Consider the following 19,572-nt stretch of genomic DNA (forward strand, 5'->3'; position numbering starts at 1 on the left):
CAGAGTTGCAATACATGAATCACCGTAACTTCGATGTTCTCTCAATATATATCGAGTGGTAGGTCCCTTTCTTTGTGTAAAATTACCGGTGACAAAAATGAGCAAGACAAAATGTTACAGGATTACTGAGTGCACCTTCAATATACATTACCGTAGCTGGATTTTCATTTGACTTATATTGCTCATCTTCACAGCATGCATTCGTAAAGTAAACAAGAGGTAAACTGTTGCAGGTGAAATAAATGTTTTAAGAGGAACTGATTTCTGCAAGTATTCTTCAAAAGCAAGTATCATAGCCCAGTGTTTCCATGTGTTAATAAGCAGAGAATAGTCTATGAATAACTATTGGATGAATAACCAAGATCTCATTAGAATTATGAATCATAGAATATGAATTAGGTGAATGAATCTTTTGATAGCAATATGCCTCAAGGTCTTGTAGAAAAGACCACCTTTCCTCGGACAGGAATAATTCCTTGAGCCACAGCTTTTTCTAGAGACACTGTGAGCAAACTGGTGCTGAAAAATACAATCCCTGGCAAGTGTGGGCTGCAAAGGGATGAAGAAGGAGCAAAGGAGCACAACATGGTAAACTGAAATAGAACTGGGAAAGAATACAGATGATGAGACATTTACTCATCCACCTAATTATGATAACCAATTTTTGACTCAAAGTTTCCCCAATTCAAGTAACAAGGTGAGGAATGTTTAGTGACTTATCACGGGGTTTTTTTCTAGATTTGCAGATGGAAAGGTGGAGGAAAAGAGAATCTAAGTGTTTTTATATTCCTTTCGTAATCTTTATTTCCCAACTCCTTCCTGGTGAAAACAGTTTCAAAAAATCCTTGAGAAAGAGAAGGCTGAATGTAGGCCCTTCTGAACCTAAACTCCTCCCCAAATGTTGTATATGGGTTTTCAGCATGAAATGAGGCTTTGCAACTCTCTGTCTTCTGAGTCTCTATACTCTGCTCGCAGCAAGAGCAGAGATTAATTAATCTAGCAAGTTACCTCCATTCTGGCAAACTTCTTTTGGAGGAAAAACTATTATTAGCTTTAGATACTTTTAATTACAAGTTTAAGAGATGATCAAAGACAAAGGGCATTTCTTAGATTTTTCAGTCTTCTTAAAAATAACTTAAGTCTTTGATTAACACACATTTAAAGGAAAATGATTAATTACATAGTCAAGAACTGTCAATCATAAGCTAATTCCCATTTCTACCGACATTTATATGTGACAAAACCTGCTGTACCAAAAAGCTAAGACTGGCCGGACTAGCAATTAATTAGTTGCACCAGCTTTGCTAAGATGGCTCATGTGCTTAGCTTCCTAGTTCCTTAAAGGAACTACCTTATTAGCTTTGTAGACAGGAGGTATCTAGTAAAAACACTAACTGACTTTAAATCGAAGTTATAGTTCCACAATAAGTCACCAGACAGTATTTATGCAGGAAAAGAAAAAAAAGAATATACATAATTTATATTGAGTTAGTTAGTGTATTTTGAACCAACAAGACTGACTATTTCACAAAGCTGCACATCCTTCTGTGTGTGCACTTAATTTACAGGTGTAAGAAAGCTCGCTTTAGGATACATTTAGAAAAAAAACCACATACGTTTATCTTCCTGTGTTTTGTAAGGCAATAAGCATTTACATAAGGTATAAACTTGTTCATTTCAGATATTCTGTACATTTCATATAGTCTTATACATAAAAAGGTGTTATTAAATGAGCAACATGGTCTTAACATCACAGAGACCTCGAAAGAACCTGCATGTTCTGCAAGAATGTGAATTTTAAATAAACTGTTCTCTAATGAACTGATGAAGATACCCAAAACAAGTAGCAAATACTTTCACTAGCAGTTACGACAGAAGTTTTCTTTTCTTTGTGACACCAGTAGCCTCTAAGACTGAAGGTTGCTTTCTGAAGGTTCCCCTCACTATTCAGCCATGACAAACACTATATGGCATTGTTGTGAGGTTGAGATAGGACATGGAGGGGTACGAAAGAGATTCATAGCACAAAAAATGCTACCATTTTATACCCAGTGTAACATCACTTTTTTTTTCTTATTGCCATCATAACAAGTGCTAAAAGGTACTAAACATTTTTAATATAAAATACAAATTCACATTTTCTCATATTTTTATAGCACACAATCATATCCTATTCTTTTTTCTTTTACAAAATAGCTAGCCTGGTTTTTACAATGATAATTGGCCGTAGGCTTGAGGATATTATTGCTATCACTTACCATCTCACCTAAAAAAGTAGGTTGGAAGAGTTGGGGAGGAAAAGGGAGCGAGAAAAGGGACCATTCCAATTAGTTTTGAAGTAAGGAAGATGAAGGTTTGAAGAATGAAACCTGCAGTTTCAGCAGGGCCACTCCTTGGCTGATATTTGGGACCAAATGAGGCACCTGAGAGGAAAAAGCAAGAACTTCTACTCTCTGAAGAGGTCGGGCTTCCTGCCAGAGCTGAAATACGTGCTCTCCAGGCTGAGCTCCGGAGCAACGATGGATCACATACACCTAATCCCCTTTGTTACTCTGTCATGCTAAGTCTGCCCTGAGTATTAAAGAACGATTAAAATACAGGAGTCTGGCATCTTTGGAAAGTAATATATTACTTACTATCAGGAAAGTTATGTAAAAAGTTGTACACACTATGCTCTGATAGTCATACAGCTCCAGCTCTTGCTAAAGGAACGTAGACCTAGATCGCAACCATCAGGTACCAATTCAAGTTAGGTTTATATTACAAAAATTAACTTCACCTAAAAAGTACCACATTTCCGATTTCTGATGTCATAGCTATACCTTAAGACAAGATTGCAACCACAGAGGAAAAAAAATTTACAGAGAAATGCGGAGAAAACACAGGAACAAGGTCATGTTTTTTTCTAAGATCCTGGGGCCAATTTCCACCCATCTATTCATGTCCCTCTCAGGATTTACTACACCTGGATCTGGGTCATATCACCTACACCAAATGCTATGCCTTAGCATAAACTCAGTAGAAAGAAGCATCTCTAAAGCCTTAATACGTGCAGAAAACACCTGTATTTGTGAAAAACAATAGTTCTCACCAGAGTACGGCAATATCTGCTACCATAAGGAAATCCATCAAAAATTATTATCTAGTTTAGGACAAAGCAGCCTTTTATAGACCGTAAGAGTAACTGGAACACACATAACTTATTCCAATTAGCTGGAAGTCCTGACATAGCAGGTGGCAGCAGTGCATCCATTACTATAATGTGGAAAATATATGGTGCATGGCAACAGGCAGTTGTATTTGTCTTGATTATGCAACCTGAAAACGGTACTTTCTATCCTATCTGCTGTGGAAAAATCACTTTTTCTGACCCTAGCGTGGAAACGAGCCTTGAACAATGTACACAGGCGACATTTTCATGTTTCTTCTGCTAAATGAATATCATGACTATGAGTCTTCTATGCAGAGAGTTGTGTTAAATACCCGTGACAACAGAAGTTGATTGTGAATATAAAGACAAAAAAGAGTTTTAGGTTATACAGGCACTTCAAAACCTCCCGAGCTAGAGGAGCAAAGACGAAAAGATCCTTCTGACCACAGTACACAAGGCAAGGGTAGCACATGCACTAATAGCACATAAGGAATGATAAGTATTTGTCTCCCTTCAGGAAAGAGTAATTATTTGTCATTATTGCTCTGTACCCATGCTGCAATTACAAGTTTACCTCTACTCCATTCAGCCATAGAAGATCTGGATCTCAATTCTGCCTGATGTCTCAAACATCCTTCTGTATCAATGGGAATTTTATGAACAGAGCAGTTACTGCATCATTCCCACAGATGCCTAAAACATGGGAGATCAAACACAACTAACCAGGTTCATATTTTACCACATTCTGCAGCCTTCTCTTGTTAGACAAAAAAATGCTTTTTACAACTGGAAATGAGAGATTCTTGCCATAGAGTTGAAGAAGACATTAAAATCTCTGATAAAATCGCCTGATGCTGTCACTGACCCTTCGGCTTAGCCATATTTTAAAGCAGTGGATCACAATGTTGCAAATGCCTGACCCAAAAGGAATACATGTAAATCCCCTTTTAAATAACAATTACAGAATATTATTCCTTATCCATGAATTCACAAAATATTTTACTCAAGATTGTTACCTGCCCTACAGGAGGCAGAGAGGAATTCTTAATTTACAGACGAGGAGCCTGAGAACAACTGATAATAAAACTAACTTTCCAGAGGTGCCATAGGGAATGCACCAGAGCACGGGGACACCTCTGCTCCCTCTCCTGTGCTTAACGCCAGTCGTGCCGGTCAAATACTCCATGTGAATACACTTATGCAATTACCTGGGACTTACAGACAGCTAAAATCACACCTTTATATACAAGGGCAGCTTTTGAGCTAAGACGATGGGTTCTAAACACAGCTAAGTAAATTGTGAAGGATACAGCAGATCAGGACCTGGCTCATTAAACATTTCATTGGAATAGCTACATCAGTTACCTCTTTTTTTTTTTGTCTTTTAACATTCAAGAGGTAGAATGCATAGTAACAGCATTGTCTTAATGCTTGCAATGTCTTATTAAAAGGAAAATAATACACACACATATATATACATGCACACGTGGGGGGGGGCATGACTGAAGACTATTCTGCTTCAGAGGGCCATAATTTTGACTGCAGTACACATTGCCAAAAATGAGAACTGAAGACAGCTGAAGGTTTATCACAGAACCAGGCAACTCTCTTAGCAAGGGGCTGACAGCATTGGTGAAGAAACTGGTGTTATCTGGTATGTCCAGACAACCCCCTGGATAAAGAATTCCAGCCTCTCTTGCAGACTCTGCTTTCCTTTAAGGCTCCCAACTCAGCATATTTACCACACCTAAAAAAGACTGATTTGGCCCTTATGTAGGTGGTTTCCTAGAAAAGCATATTTACATAGGAGCTGAAGCATTACTTCCTTCTCTTAATACAGAATTTTTGGTAAGAGGAAAAAAAAAAAATCAATTTATAAGTGTTTTCCATTTAAAGTAATTTTCCCTGATAGGAACTGGGTAAATGACCAAAAATTGTAAGTATAATCACTTTGTTTCACATGCATGAACTAGTATATGGGACAGCTAAATGCCAACTGGTATCATTGTCATGCCTACCAAGTTAAAACACAGTGTTTTGTTATTCCAACACTAACCACTTGTGGGGGAAATTTTAATTCTGAAAGCAAAAGTGGCCTGTCAAAAATATTCTGCTATAAGAAATTTTAAAAGAAAAAAAGACAAGAAATGTTCTTGCGTATTGTTCATTTAAAGAAAAAAAGAAAGACAATGCTGCAGAAGATAAGAAAAACTATGCACAAGTCGAGGTCCACGCAAACTTTCAGCAAGGCTTCTAGCCTGTTGTTTTCATTTATATTTAAGATACAAAGACATTTTAATTAAATTAGCATTTATATAGAGAGTTCTCAATTTAATGGAACATTTAAGAAATACCCAGCGTATAAAACGACATCTTTTAAATTGCTAAAATACCTGGATAAGATTTCAGGATGTGTACCTTTCACTTCATGGATAATTCATTTGGCTATCTTGGCAACAATGTTTACCAAATACAGTTTTTACTCACTAAAGACTTAATTGCTACGTGCCATTCTCAAGAACATAAAATAAGCAGCAGTTTAGTTGCCGTGAAAGCTCTCTGTCTGCTTTCTTAAATTAAACAGGACTGTCTGTGCCTTGTGTGACATTAGCTTCCCACCACAGCTCCCAGTTGGGGATGCTGGTCAAGCTGGAAGTAGAGCATTAGTGCACTGACGTACCAGTAATGTTCTCCTAGTTTTGGAGTTTGTGACAATAAGGAGTATATTTTATGCAACGGTTCAATCACACCTTTGATTAGATAACTCTCACAGACATTTGAAGGGTCCTGCACCTTCAACAGATCTGCCAGCACAAATGCTGTAAAAAGCAATTTAGATATCAAGCTGAATTGGCAATCTTCCTGGAAGGGATGGCCATTAAACACTCCAAAATACACCTTCCAGCCATCTCTATTAGGACAGGATCCGACCTAGATGTTTCCGGCACCTAATACTAGACCACGGTCGAGAGCATCCCTCCGCGCCTCCTGGGACAGACAAACCTCGCAGCTAGGTCTAATGAGAAAAGCTGGCGGTGGCCTCAAAGCCATGACTGACAGCAGCATGACGTAGGTGAGAACCTGCTGCACTCAACCGCTGCTTTATACACAATATGTAGAAACCTCATACAATGTTGATTTTTTTTTTCCGCTGTACGGTGTTTAATGTTATAATGTATGATTATGGGCGTTCAGCTTAGATGAGTTTGCCTGTAGCTGTGAGTCTCGCTCTCTTCTTTTTTTTTTTTTATAAGAGCTTGTTACTGTTGGTTGATTATTTTACTTTCATATAATGCAGAGGACCTAGGTTTTTAGAAGTTGGTGATCCAGGTTAGATGGACAGCACCTGCATCTATATACTGTATTCACCCGCACTGTTTTACTCTTGTGACAAATATTACGTAGCAGATTAATCATTTTAACATCACTACTGAACTATCCACAGGACTATATTAGTGAATCTGCAGCAGTTTGTGTACATTCAAATCAGACCTAAAACAAGTTCACTGACCAACATACAACACTTTGAACCAGTAACACCGACTGCCAGTGACAACACCACCTGAAGACCCAAGTCTGAAACGCAAAGGAAAAGCAGGGAACAGGAGCGTCCTCCCCTTTCGAACCTGCTACAAACTTGGTTTCTATTTCCTAGAAAATTACTAATAAGGGATGAACTTACTGAGAAATCATAATTGGTTTTACCCTTACCAGAATTTAATACACTCGATCAGATAATTAAAATCGCAAGACTGCAAGTTAAATGTTCTACAGGGTCTTGGGCTGACTGACTGCAAAAGAAAACACAGAGATGGCGCGATGGTGGTTTAGAATTAAGATAGAATGGCTGAACATGGCAATACATCCTGACTTCTTTAAAAGGGTTATCTATAAACATTAGATGTACACCAGTAAATTTTAACTACTGTACCTTCATCGCGCATATTTAACTCCTTGACAATTATGCAACATAGCCCAGAACATTTGGATTGATGTCTCTGCTGAAATCAAAGACAAGAAACATTTTATATATTGCTAAGTGACTGTCCAAGAATATTTAATGGGTTCCGATGAAGATGTAACAAAGGTATATCTAGATAATGGAAGAAGCTATCCTCCAGCTGTGTTTATTAGGGAGTACATCACTATTAAATCTTAATCCATTCTAAAAGAAAATAAGCAAAAGAGGTATAACTGTAGCAAGAAGAATAGCCTTATTATGAGAAGATCTAAGAATACCTTTATTTCAAAATTGGATTAGAGGTATGACAGACTGTGCCACATAGCAAAAAAGGTCTGTGCCATTAATCAGGGAATCTAAAATTTGATAAAATGTGTGTGTATGCAGAAGGATCGTTTCATAAACACATTTAAGTGAATGTGATGTAATAAATTGAGCCTATGGACATGTGCTGAATAAATATTTATGATAGCAGTAAAATGTGCCTGTGGTATTTATTATTTCAGAGTTTTCTCCATGACAGGTAATGATTTTTTTCCCTTCTAATTATGATTCAGTGCTACATCTTTATTTTTAGTTTTTCTACTGCATATATGCACCGAACATATACTGCATGAAAAAATAACATTTTAAAAATGCCATAACAAAATCAAAAACTTCAGCCGCACTGCAAATCTGGAGTCCGAGGCAACATGTTTCTACATCGGAGAATACAAATTGACCTAGTACCTCAAAAAGCTACTGAAAGTTCTCATTAACATTAAGTCTCTATTAGGTAAGAGTAATGCTCCCCGATTTTTGCTATCAGTGAAAAAAACTATGAAGATGCTAAAGAAACAAAAGGACACTGATTCAAATTTTATGCCTAATAAACCTTGCTCTGAGGGACTAAACAGACTTCGCTGATGCAGAGATTTTGTAGTGGACAAATTCCACCCAGACCACTTTTAGGCATATTGTTAGTGTGCACTCATCCATTGGACTCACAGTAAAACCTGGACTTTCAGGGACAATCTTCAACCCCATCCTCTGGCAAATCTTATTTGCAGCCCCTCCTCTCTACAGAGATCCCTCATGCCAATGCAATATGAAAGAGGATTTCAGTACATGAGGAACAGCTTATTAATTTTACACAGCTCTTGAGCTATTTTGAAACCTACCCTGGAGAGTACTGTCAGCAGCAGAGAGTGATTATTTCCTCAGCTTTCTTGTCTTTTTCTATTCAATCCATCTGCTTAACACAATGGGCTCACAATCTCCGACTGAAATTTCTAGACACCACCATCGTACAAACAAATATTAAAAATTATAACATCCGCTAAGATAAGAAATAAAAGACACACGACATGATGTACTACTCAAAAAAGCCCCATGAAATTATGGAAGAAAGTTAATGCTGACCTTCCCTCTGTGACTGTTGACTCTTCACATCTATTGGCATTACACATGGTAAATCACACAGACTCACTGCAAACTAAAAAGCCTCGTCCCAGTCATTCTCACAAATAATGGCCTGTGAAATCATTCTGATGAACTGCTAATTATCCTAACAGTCCTACAGTAACATATGAAAGCAACTAATCCTTTCAAACAGAGCTAGATGTGTCTTCACTGAACTAAATCCTCACCCCATTCATTCTCTTATGGAATAGAGAGAAAATACCTTGCGTACTGATACCAACATTAAAACATCCAGAGCAATTACATGGAGAGGGAATATTTAAATGGCAAACAGTATCTGCAAAACAAAATGACATGATGTGAAGCCACCAGTTCAAATCTAGACTCAATGCATTATGACTGCCCTTCTCACTTAATAGCCATCAGATACCATGAGCAACTGGAATTACAAGACAAGCAGAGAACAATATTTAAGGGAACTGCTCCCCATATGGCCCCACCAAAAATGTAAGCACTGACAGGGAGTTTGGAAAGATTTGACTTATACCAAAAGACAGGCAAGTCTCATCTGTGAAGGCATAAGAGCTCTAAGCTTCGTGTACTGGCATGCACAAAGATCAGTATTTTATGCCTTTTCTATATCTAAATAATTACAATAGCTCTATAAAAATCAAACCAAATAACTGAGAAAATATTCCCTGTTAAAAAAAAAATCACAAATTTTCACAGGGAGAAAATATTTCTGTTTTTCTTTTTCTTGAACAAAGGTACGCTCTGCCTGCTCGACCCATTTTCCTTTTCTTCTTCCCCTCCCCCATTTCTTTGCAGCACCCTTTTCCTTTTTTTCACAAATCAGTTCTATTAATCCCACGGTATGACCTACACACCAAAGGAAGGAAAAATGGTATTTGTTCAGTAACTAGCACATTGTTTTAATGGTCCTGGGTCTTAGTATTAGCACCATACAATAGAATGAAATAGATATACAGAACTCGGCGAGTCTGCTTAATTCCTTTTCCCATTTGAGGCTGCTGTGTGACTTATGGTTAGATGCTTGACACATTTAGATAGGTAAAGCTGAAGTTAGTGGATGGCTGAAACTCCTGAAATAAACTGGATGGCTATTCATTAACAAGCACAAGCAAAGGCTGAACAGAATAATCCTTAACCTCTACTGTGCTTAATTTTTTGTTTGACGCACAGCTGTGGGAAAAGCACTACCCAATAAATTGCTTACGGAGGGATGACTGAGGCACGGCATACGTTAAACCAGCATGGAATCTGCTTTAAGCTATGCCAATTGACAACAGAGTGCTACACACTCTGGCCATGCCCCAGATACAGTGCACAAGAGACACAGAGGGAAATTTCAGATGGCCAATCTGACCGTTGCGTGATTTCTTTGAATCATTCAAGAGGGAACGCAAATGAGAAGCTGATTCACCGTGCCTCAGCTCCAATCCGTGAAACGGGAATAACTATTCCAGACAAGCCTACTGCCAAGATACACTGTAGCACGGGAGACATACCAGCGTGTCTGCAGAACAAGGGTTAATGTGCCTATGCCACTTTTCCACATGACAGTTAGAAACAGGGAGGTTTAGCAATGTTGAACTGATTTATACTAAGTACCATTTAGCAGTAATGACTGCTTCTTTTCTCCCCCTGATTTTCCTTTTTGCCAAACTATACTTTGGCAATTAACTGACCCCTACAGAAGACAAAAGAACCACCCCATACTATAAGCATATGGAAATTTACTCCTAGATTACATGCAATTCTTTTTTTAGTTTTTCTTCCAATTCAAATAATTACATTTGGAAAAGGAAAGAAAGAGGTGAGTGATTATCAAATAGCCAACAGAGACCAAGTTAATGACTTGAAACAAACAGAAAACATTTGCAAAATCCTGACATATTTATTTACTCACACCACACTTGCTATGACCAGCTTAGGCTGAGCCTTTCACACGTCTCCACCAGTGACCTTGTACTGAAACAGTGACATTTGTACCTAGTCCAAGTGCCAGCAAAAGCCATATGAGACACACAGATTGTACTGAAACCCACCTTCCCAAAGTCTAAGGCATAAGCTCCCCGACAGGCAAATTCTATCCCACAAGTACAATGAATAGATAGGATCTGAGGAGTCTTCAGTTGAGTCACTTGCAATTTATATCAGCATTAATAACTGCCATATCTAAAGTAACTGCCTCTATAGATATCTAGCAGATGTATCACGTTTTTTTCCCCATTTATTATTTACCTTTGCTGACCTCCGGCTCTTTGAAACTAAGCTCCTGCACACTTACGTAGAAATTGCATTTTCATTTAGGCAATCGTACAAGTCATGAAATCACTGCCAGCTACAAACTGAAATTTAAGTGTCCGAATTAGATATTTACAGGCCACTGTTCTTCTTAACAGACCAACAACTCCTCTTATCTGCATGCTTAACTACAGTTTTGCAATGTCTTGCACAGTAAGATATTCAAGCATCTCACTTTAAGATGTTTGTTTTTGCTGTGGTTTCTGCAAAATAATGTTGTTACTATTCTTTCTTCACCAGCTTCTCCCTCTAAATGCCGTACAGTGGATTTTACTATATTCATGTCAGACAACAGCTAAAGCTGTCAAATTGTCCTGAGTGATGAAAAGAAAGCTTTATGAGCTAGCATGAGAAGATTTCTACAAAAGTTAAAAATTATGATTACAAAAATTTTTCTGGCTTCACTCTTAGTGAATGACTGGTTTTCTACTAGAAGTCAGCACAGTTGAAATGAGCATTTGGCCCACATACCCTCATACATAACACATTCTAGCCAACAATTTCCAACGAAACCATGTTGCATGTTTCTCAACCGCAGTACTTGAAAAATAAAGTCTTCTAATTGACAGGGCATAAAGTGAGCAGTCACACTCTTGCAACTTAAGTACAATCTCCAAGCAATAAAGAATTGCTTGGAAAAACTTCCAAGCAATAAATTAGGGTAGACTTCTCCCCCACCTTCCCTTGCCTATATAATGTTTTATTTCCCCTCACTTGATGTAACAGCTGATTCTAGGAAGATGGACATTCACAGCATTTCTATTTGTTTTAGAATAACCAGCAGCGGTATTCGAGAGCTGCTCTGAATGCTGGGGTCGGGGTGCACGCCCCAGGTGGATTTAAAATCCACAGCAAGGCAAACTGCAAACACAAACCAGCCCGAGAAGAGCATGGGTGGAAGGATGGGGCTTGGACGGGAGCCACGGCATGTTCTGACCAACTGGGACACCAGGATTTTAGGACGCATCCATTTAGACACAGCCAAAGGGACTAATCTCACATCTGTTGTTTTGTCACAACTCCTAAACCCCTCTCTCTGGGCACTGAATATCCAAACCCAAAATAACAGCATGACTCAATTCATGCTTGTATGTTTTCCATAAATATGGCAATTCATTATTTTCACTGAAAGCTCACTCATAATTCTTGTCATGTGAAATAAAGTGAACGCTAACTGAATCAAACCTATTTTAAAAATACACGTTTGCATTATTATTTGCAATATTTCACTCACAGCTTAAAAAGCATTGTTTAGGTGAAGGGGGGCCACATCAGAAGCGCCACGTGCGTGAACGACATCCTATCCGCCAGGGGCACAATGGATCAGGTCATGCAGTGGAAATTTTGCGCTTGACCTCAATAAGAGCAAACCAGGCCCAGGCCAATGATCAGAAACCGCGTTTTCTTTAGCCCTCAGTTCCTTCCCATCTCCTCATCTCCACTGGTCAGTGAGGAGGAGCCAAGCCCATGGCCAGTTCTCCCCATCTCCTTTCCACCTACTTCCCAGTGCTCTAGAGCTGCTGTCACCGAGAAAGCCAACCAACTCCAGGGATTCAACAACGCAAACGTGGATTAAGATTACATCTGACTCCTCTTCAAGGTAGCAAAAGTTTCTCAGAGGTTTCTGAAGTTTCTCCAAGACTAGTCATTCTCTGCTGTTCTTTATTTTACAACTGCAGATGAGCTGAATTGATGAAGTAAATTAGAGAAGCCCTAACTCAGTTGCAGATATGCAGGGATAGAAGAACATATTTGGAAAGCAGTCAACTTGCTTTAGAAGCATGTTGGCATTTCTTTGCAGATACAGCTGCAGTAAAAGAGAGCTAAAGAAAGAGTTAACACTTCTGTCATTTCTGAGTAGGTGTCTGAGCGCATCCCCCGCTAAGGCCCCAGAACAGCAGAATGATCTGAGCAAATCTTTTACTGCTGTGTCTCTCCATGCTTGAGCAGCAAGCTCTTCAGGAAACACCTATCTGTGTATTTAAAAGGAAGACTTGTCATTGTGCTGTTTACTGTTCAAATAAGTGGAACAAAAAAAACCCCAGATAATGCACATTCCTCACCCCTTCAGGTAAACCCCACCTTAGCTTCAACCTTGCCTTGCCTTCTGAGATTGGGGATCACAGATACCACGTATCTATCGTATGTGTACATTTTTCTTATCAACCAAGCCCCAAAAATGGTAAAGCTTTTTGGTTCTAATCCTACCTACAGCGCGCGAGCCAGTCACACCCTTAACCTGGGCTATTTTGATGGATTTGGCCAGTTTAGTGCTTCCAGAAATTCAGAACCAATTGCTACGGTTTTCTACGGTGAATCAGTAATTGCAGGCCAGAGATGGTGACTGCTCCCAAGCATGGCATCCTCCCCACCACCTTGTCCCAGCTCTATGGAGCGACATCCAGCAGCACTACTTCTTCTCCCCTCCTCCTTTCCCACTTTATTCCGCTGGCTCATTATTTTCTGTCAACTAAGGGAGAAGGGAATAAGTACTTATATTGTTCTGACCAATTACTGAATATCGTCACTGAATATTTTTTAACATTTTCAACTCTTAGAGAAATGCTCTCTTTTTCAACTTAAACCTATGGACCTTTTTCTCATTGTGAGGAAACATCTGTGATATGGATGTGTGCATGCACATGCTCGTGCACAAATGTATATAAAGTTATGAGAAAGAGGGGGGGGAAATTACTTCCAGACATCCACGTTGCTATTTGGAAAGAAAAAAATGTCTAAGTGATGGTAAGTACATGGCCTCTTTTCTTTATGTTTGTCACTTTTAACTTTATAGAACAGCGTTGTTATTTATAATACACTTTCTTTCATCAAATCAGACTGTTCCATTCTGCTTATAATCACAGCTACATTCACGAGTCAACTTATTATCACAGCAAGATCTATCAGCTCTGCCTACACTGTATTTACAAACTAGAAAGGAAGTTGTTAGCTTAGAAAAAATTGCTACAGATACTGTGGCAGACCTGAGGACATCAAACTTAATAACAGAGAGATAAATTAACTGATACTAGGGAAAGACAAGGGAGAGGTCAGTAATGTCATCTTGATTACTCAGAAAGGTTAAGAACTATTGCAAGCTTTGACCAAGGAGAAGACAAAAGATTAACTTCGGTGAACTACACTACGTGATCCGTTGAAAATATAATAATCAAGCATATCATCCTATGGTTAACCATGGTAATGGCCATCTGTGTGAGAAAGCTGAGAAAATATTTGGGCTGTAGAATTGGTCGTGCTTACTCACACTGGGCATAGCAGTTGTGCATCAGAGTTTTGCCTCCAGAGTTCTCCCCTGGACTGAAATGAAGAGACAGAGAGAAATTTCCCTTAAAGCCAAGTCAACTTCTTCTTGCTATCAGAAAAAATCCATCTTTGAAAATTAGAAACAGCAGGAAGTACACTGTATTGAACGCTAAATTAATTTCTTCTGATAACTTATTTCAAACAGTATTTGATTAAAAGACAATAAAACATGCTTTTAAATCTAGAAGAACATGGTTACTGCAGGCTGAGGCAAAAGTGGTATTGCTGATAAGTGACAACAGTGTTGTTATTTATTTCGCTCTTGTAAAGGCACCCCAGTCAATCAATAGCTGTGCATGTGCTAAGGCAGTAGGGCTTGTATAAAGATGCTTATCAGAAATCCATGAGCAACATTCCACTTTTGATTACCGTGCTCCAGACTGTCCACAATACTGCTGAAGACTGTATGCCTCTTTGACAAGCCATATTGACAGAAATAATAATATAGAAACCACACTTCCTAATATGCATATCTAACTGCACAGCCAATTAACCGCTATGCTGACTGAAATTGCTTTGTTATTCATTTTATTCCAACTGATGTTAATACTTTGGCAGCTGATGGGGATAATAACTGATGGAGCATATTGGAAATTTTGAAAGGGGTTATAAAATTTATATAATTTAAAGATGTGGAGAAAGGTGCTTTACAGTCTTAAAACATGGAAATGTCTCAGTTATGTGTAAGAAGTACTCAGAGCAGGAGAACTAGTAAGTATTTGAAAATCTGTGAATGAAAAGGAAATATAAAAAGAGAAGATTGTGGTATACTAACAGGTTCGAAAAAACGTTTAAAAGATCTCTCTCTAAAAAAAGGCAGTTATAACACAAAGATTAGACTTTTTCACTTCTACCTCTAATATCACATTGAGTAACAATGCTTGAACATCTGGAAACATTTACATTTGATGTTTTAATCAAAATATAACCCTTTTCTGCAACATAATAAGCACATTCTAACTGAAAAATGCCATCTTATTTACCCTAGCCCCTAAAAATATTTGGTTTATTATCATAAGATGGAGAAATAGCAATTCCAGCATATTAAAAAAAAAAAGTAAAAGGCCATCAAATTATTTTTACTTACACTAGTAAGTCTTTCCTTGCAGTTTTCTTACAAAGGTAAAACGCTATCTATACATCATATGCACATCTTTCAAAGTTGTTTTGGTCCTATTTTTCACGATGGCGGTATAAAGGATTTCACTGCAGTGTTGCAATCCTGGTCTTGCTATTCTTGCTTAGCAAAAGCTCCTGGGGAGTTCAACAGGCATCTTCACTGAACAAGGGCTGCCTGATCCAGCCTGCTTGCTCCAGAAGTCTCGCTAAATGGACGTAACGCGGGTGAATCCAGTGCACGTGAACTTCAGCAACAATGGCGAAGCAGAGACTGGAAGAAGCTGGCCTAGCTCAGAAGTGGGAGATCAGTATGCACGTCCCCGCTGCCGCGTCACGTTCTGGATAGAAAAGACTGGAGGAGGGAACGTGCCGTGGTAACACGCCATCCCGGTGCTCAGTCTCAGCTCTCGCCTCCAAAACATGTCAACCTTTCTCCCTCAAAGCCCTCGTTTTCCACAAACTCTTCTTCAACTTTGGTGTCGAAGCACTCCTTCATCCACTCTGCTCAACCTCTTAAATCTCTCTACTGTTCCACCACAAAGGTCCCTAGCGCTTCCCCACCCCAAACTACCACCTCATTAATAATAACTGCCCCCGGTACCCCAGTCCCTCGTACTTCAGACTGCCTCCGCTCCTCCTAAACCATTAGCCCGTATCTTGGTCAGAAGTCCCATCGAGTGAAATCCCTTCTGGCACCATGCTAACCCAGGTCCTTAAATGCACAACCCCTACACACGCTGCTCAGCTCTTTCCGTTCTCCCTGTGAGCACGTCAATCCGATTCCCTCCCCATTTTTGCCTTTTCTTTCCAAGCACATGCACATAGCAATATGCAGATTTCATTAGTCACCTCCTGGCTCCTACTCTGGCAGATTTAAAAAACCCAGAATCAACTTAGATTCATCAGAAAACAGCCTGAACAAGATCCTGAGAGCACAGAAAGAAGAAATGGCCAGAAGAAATGGACACACCGTACTTGTCATTCGGTAAGTGAATGAGGAATTGGGGGGCAATAAAAGGCCCAAGAGGTGTTTGCAGGTGTTTTCCTTGTTTTGGGGTTGTTTTTTTTAGGAAGGAGTGAATGAGGATGGTCACAGACATCCATATGGCTACACTTTTAACTTTTTACTTATTCAGCATGCGATTTTCACTTTACACGTGATCCATCATGTTCCTGGTTTCTTAAAGAAACTGGCTTTCTTCATTTAAAGTTACTGAGAAAGTTGCAATCTCTTTCCTTTTATGCGTGCTTTGCCATGGACAGTCCATGTTTTTGTAATCTAGAGGCACTGCAGTATGAGCTACTCTATCTACCCCCAAAAAAGATTGCATGTTAGATACAGCTATAACAAAAGCAATAGCCTTGTTCTTAAGTGGAGCAAGGAGATATGAACATAAATCATCAAATAACCCACGTGCTGCAGAGACCACTGGCAAGCGCTGAGCAGCCTAGGACTTGCAATTGTGAACGTTAGTCTCTCTCTTAATTCTCTGTACTTCTCTTTACGTTGCTGATGTCATGATCCAGAGAATTATTTCCTTATTCCTTCGTGCGGTTAAACTTTCAAATCTTTCACCTTCCCGAGTTTAATGAGGGTCAGAAAGCAAAGCCGAAAAATCATTTGGTCGAGCTTGAAAGATGTTTAATTTTTACTTTTAGCATATTGAAAAACTGTGTGCTGAACTACTTTTTGTTTAATAGGGTGAGCTAATTACTCGGTTGGAATTCTGTTTATGTCTCTGTAAGGCACAATACTGTCCACTAAAACCACATGAGATCACACTACTAAGCAAAATCCCAGCAAAATTACCTGACGAGAGTCTTAGCAGCAAGATTGTGGTTTGGTTTTTCAAAAGAAGTGGAAAAAATCCAACCATGCTGGGCTTCTGGCTTTGCTTATACTATTAGCTGGAATTGGGTTGGCTCAAGGAAAACTGAAAGAATAAAAAAAATCAAAGCATTTGCCGAGACGATGGGGGTGGCAGGGCTAGCCAGTGCCAGGGGTAGAGGAGGAGGGTGTGGATGTCTGGGGACTGTGGTGACATTTATTGACTGCCCGGGCAAGGCGATCGTTTCTCCTTCTTTTGACACTTCTGATTCAAAATATTAGAGCGCGATGCTTTCATCGGGGATTGACTAATTGACCTACCCTAAAAGCTCTTTTCGACTTTTAACAGGTATGATGTTACAAAAAGCTGACAAAGTAACAAAAAAGCAGATATGAGGTCACCACAAAGACTGCGACGTTTAGGCACAATCGTATTAGACCAGAACAGAGTAACTGCAAAAGTGAATGGAGCTTATGCCGAAGGAGACAAGCCTGAGAATCAAATTCTCACTCTCACAGATGCCGGGGACACCGGGGAAGGGCACTTTGACGCCGGGGTAAGGAATAAGCATCCCCCCCAACCCCTCGCCCAGTTCCCTCTGGCTGACGCTTAGAAACGCAGTGATGGGCTCCACAGGAGCTGTGTCCAACCCTGCTCAGCCAGAAAGAGAAATGCTTCTGTTGGGCTTAGAGAAGCAAATGGGAGCACCTCTCTGAAGAATTAATAATGAAAGGAATTAGATGTTTTAAAACGCCGTCAGATAGTAAAATTTCGGGTAAACACAGAAAACCAAACACGTTTAGAGTTACCGAGTAAACATGCTGAAATGCCTTCTTACGACATGTAACATCCTTCATTTTGTGAAATCAGCTACTTAACTTCTGGAGAGGCTCCTGGGCTTCCCTATGAAGTCCTTAAGTGGCAGCTCCAGCACTTCATTTTTCATTTTCTTTAACAAGACTTGTTTCTCCCAAGAAAGCTGCCTTTTTACACCATCACCCTTTGATTGGGTCCAAGGTAATGTTTTTAAAAACTGGCAAAAGGCGTGATTTTAAAATGCATTCTAAGGAATTGTAGCTGGTACCTCTACAATCACGTTTCAGCTCCCCTCCTTCTATCAGCCTTCCCTCAAATCAATAGCAAGCCCCTAAATGATATTCCCATATAGGCAGAAATTGAAAGAATAATAAGCATATACATATATGTGCACACGCATACATCTTCAATTTTCCCCTTTAAGAACATACAGTACAGAACATGCAGCATTCTCAATCTTGCACTGCCTCAGTGCACTACAGAGGAGAGTGGTGGCCTGAGTTTCTCAGTCTTTTTTTTTGGGGGGGTGGGGGTGGGGGGGATTAGACCAGACATGTAACTTTTTAAAAAAAAAATAACAAAATGCTTAAGAAAAGCCATTTCTGTGCACTTTGCCTTTTCTAGCAGTTGAGTATTAAAGGGTATTTAGCACACAGTGGGAATTTTCAGGTAAACAATACTATTGTCTCCACTAAGGCTAGCATTGTTAATCACTGAAAAAAAAAAATCCAATAAATCCTAACTACCTCATGCCTTCAACTAGGTCATCTTGCACAGAGAGGCAAAGGTTAAGTACAAGATCTGTTTTTCACTTTGCAAAGCTTGTAAATGGTACGGCATGATCGTGCAAATGAAGCAAGGCAAGATGAGAAAATGAAGAAGAATGAAGCTGTATAATCTAATCAGAAGCCAACAAGGGTTTTTCTTTATCTTTTTTTTCCTCCCTCGGAGACAAAGGGAGGCTTTAAATCCTTTTAAAGCTGGTGTTTCGCTTTCTTTTACAGCTTTTGGTAAGGCTGAACATATGCATGTCTATTTTGCATGTGTTTATGTACAGGTTCACGCAAGTATGCATGCGAAAAGAGAGAGAAAAACTGTAACGGGGCCGCTTAAAGGGCACCGAAGCAGCTTCCCGTCACTTCAGAAACTAAGTGCCAGAGCACTGTAATTCTTAAGCAAAACCTATTTGCACCTGAAAAGAATATTCTCTCCGTCCCTTTTCCCGGCCGCTACGGTGGGCATTCCTTCTTTCCCCTTTCTCAGCGTCCAAAGGCTCTCTTCTTCCCCGGTCCCCCGCCTAATTAGCTGCCCTTTGCTTTAGTTCATCGACTTTCCACCAAGGTAATGAATTGGAAGGAGCGTGATCATCACCAGCAATTTAAGGAACCCACGGGCTCCCCCCCACAAACACCCCCCCCCACCCTCCCCGGGTTCCCTCGGCTCCCAGCCCTGCTTCTCACCGGGGCGCAGGACCCCAGACCCCCACTGGGGGGGGGGTGTCCCCGGGGCTGGGGCAGGGAGGGGGACCGGGGACACACACACACACACGAACACCCGGGGTTCTCCCACCCAGGGACCGCGGCGATGGAGGAGCCTCCGGGCTGGGCTTTTCCAGCCGGCTGCGGCGGGTTGGGGAGGAGGAC

General features: G+C 39.9%; 1 protein-coding gene across 2 annotated transcripts in view; it reads right to left on the bottom strand.

Annotated features, from left to right (window-relative positions):
- NRXN1 (neurexin 1) overlaps window positions 1–19,572 on the bottom strand; it is a 468,961-nt gene that overhangs the window by 261,147 nt on the left and 188,242 nt on the right. The gene's annotated exons all lie outside the window — the stretch shown is intronic.

The sequence above is a fragment of the Haliaeetus leucocephalus genome, unplaced genomic scaffold, assembly GCF_000737465.1.
Source record: "Haliaeetus leucocephalus isolate CR32 unplaced genomic scaffold, Haliaeetus_leucocephalus-4.0 Scaffold577, whole genome shotgun sequence".
Taxonomy (NCBI): domain Eukaryota; kingdom Metazoa; phylum Chordata; class Aves; order Accipitriformes; family Accipitridae; genus Haliaeetus; species Haliaeetus leucocephalus.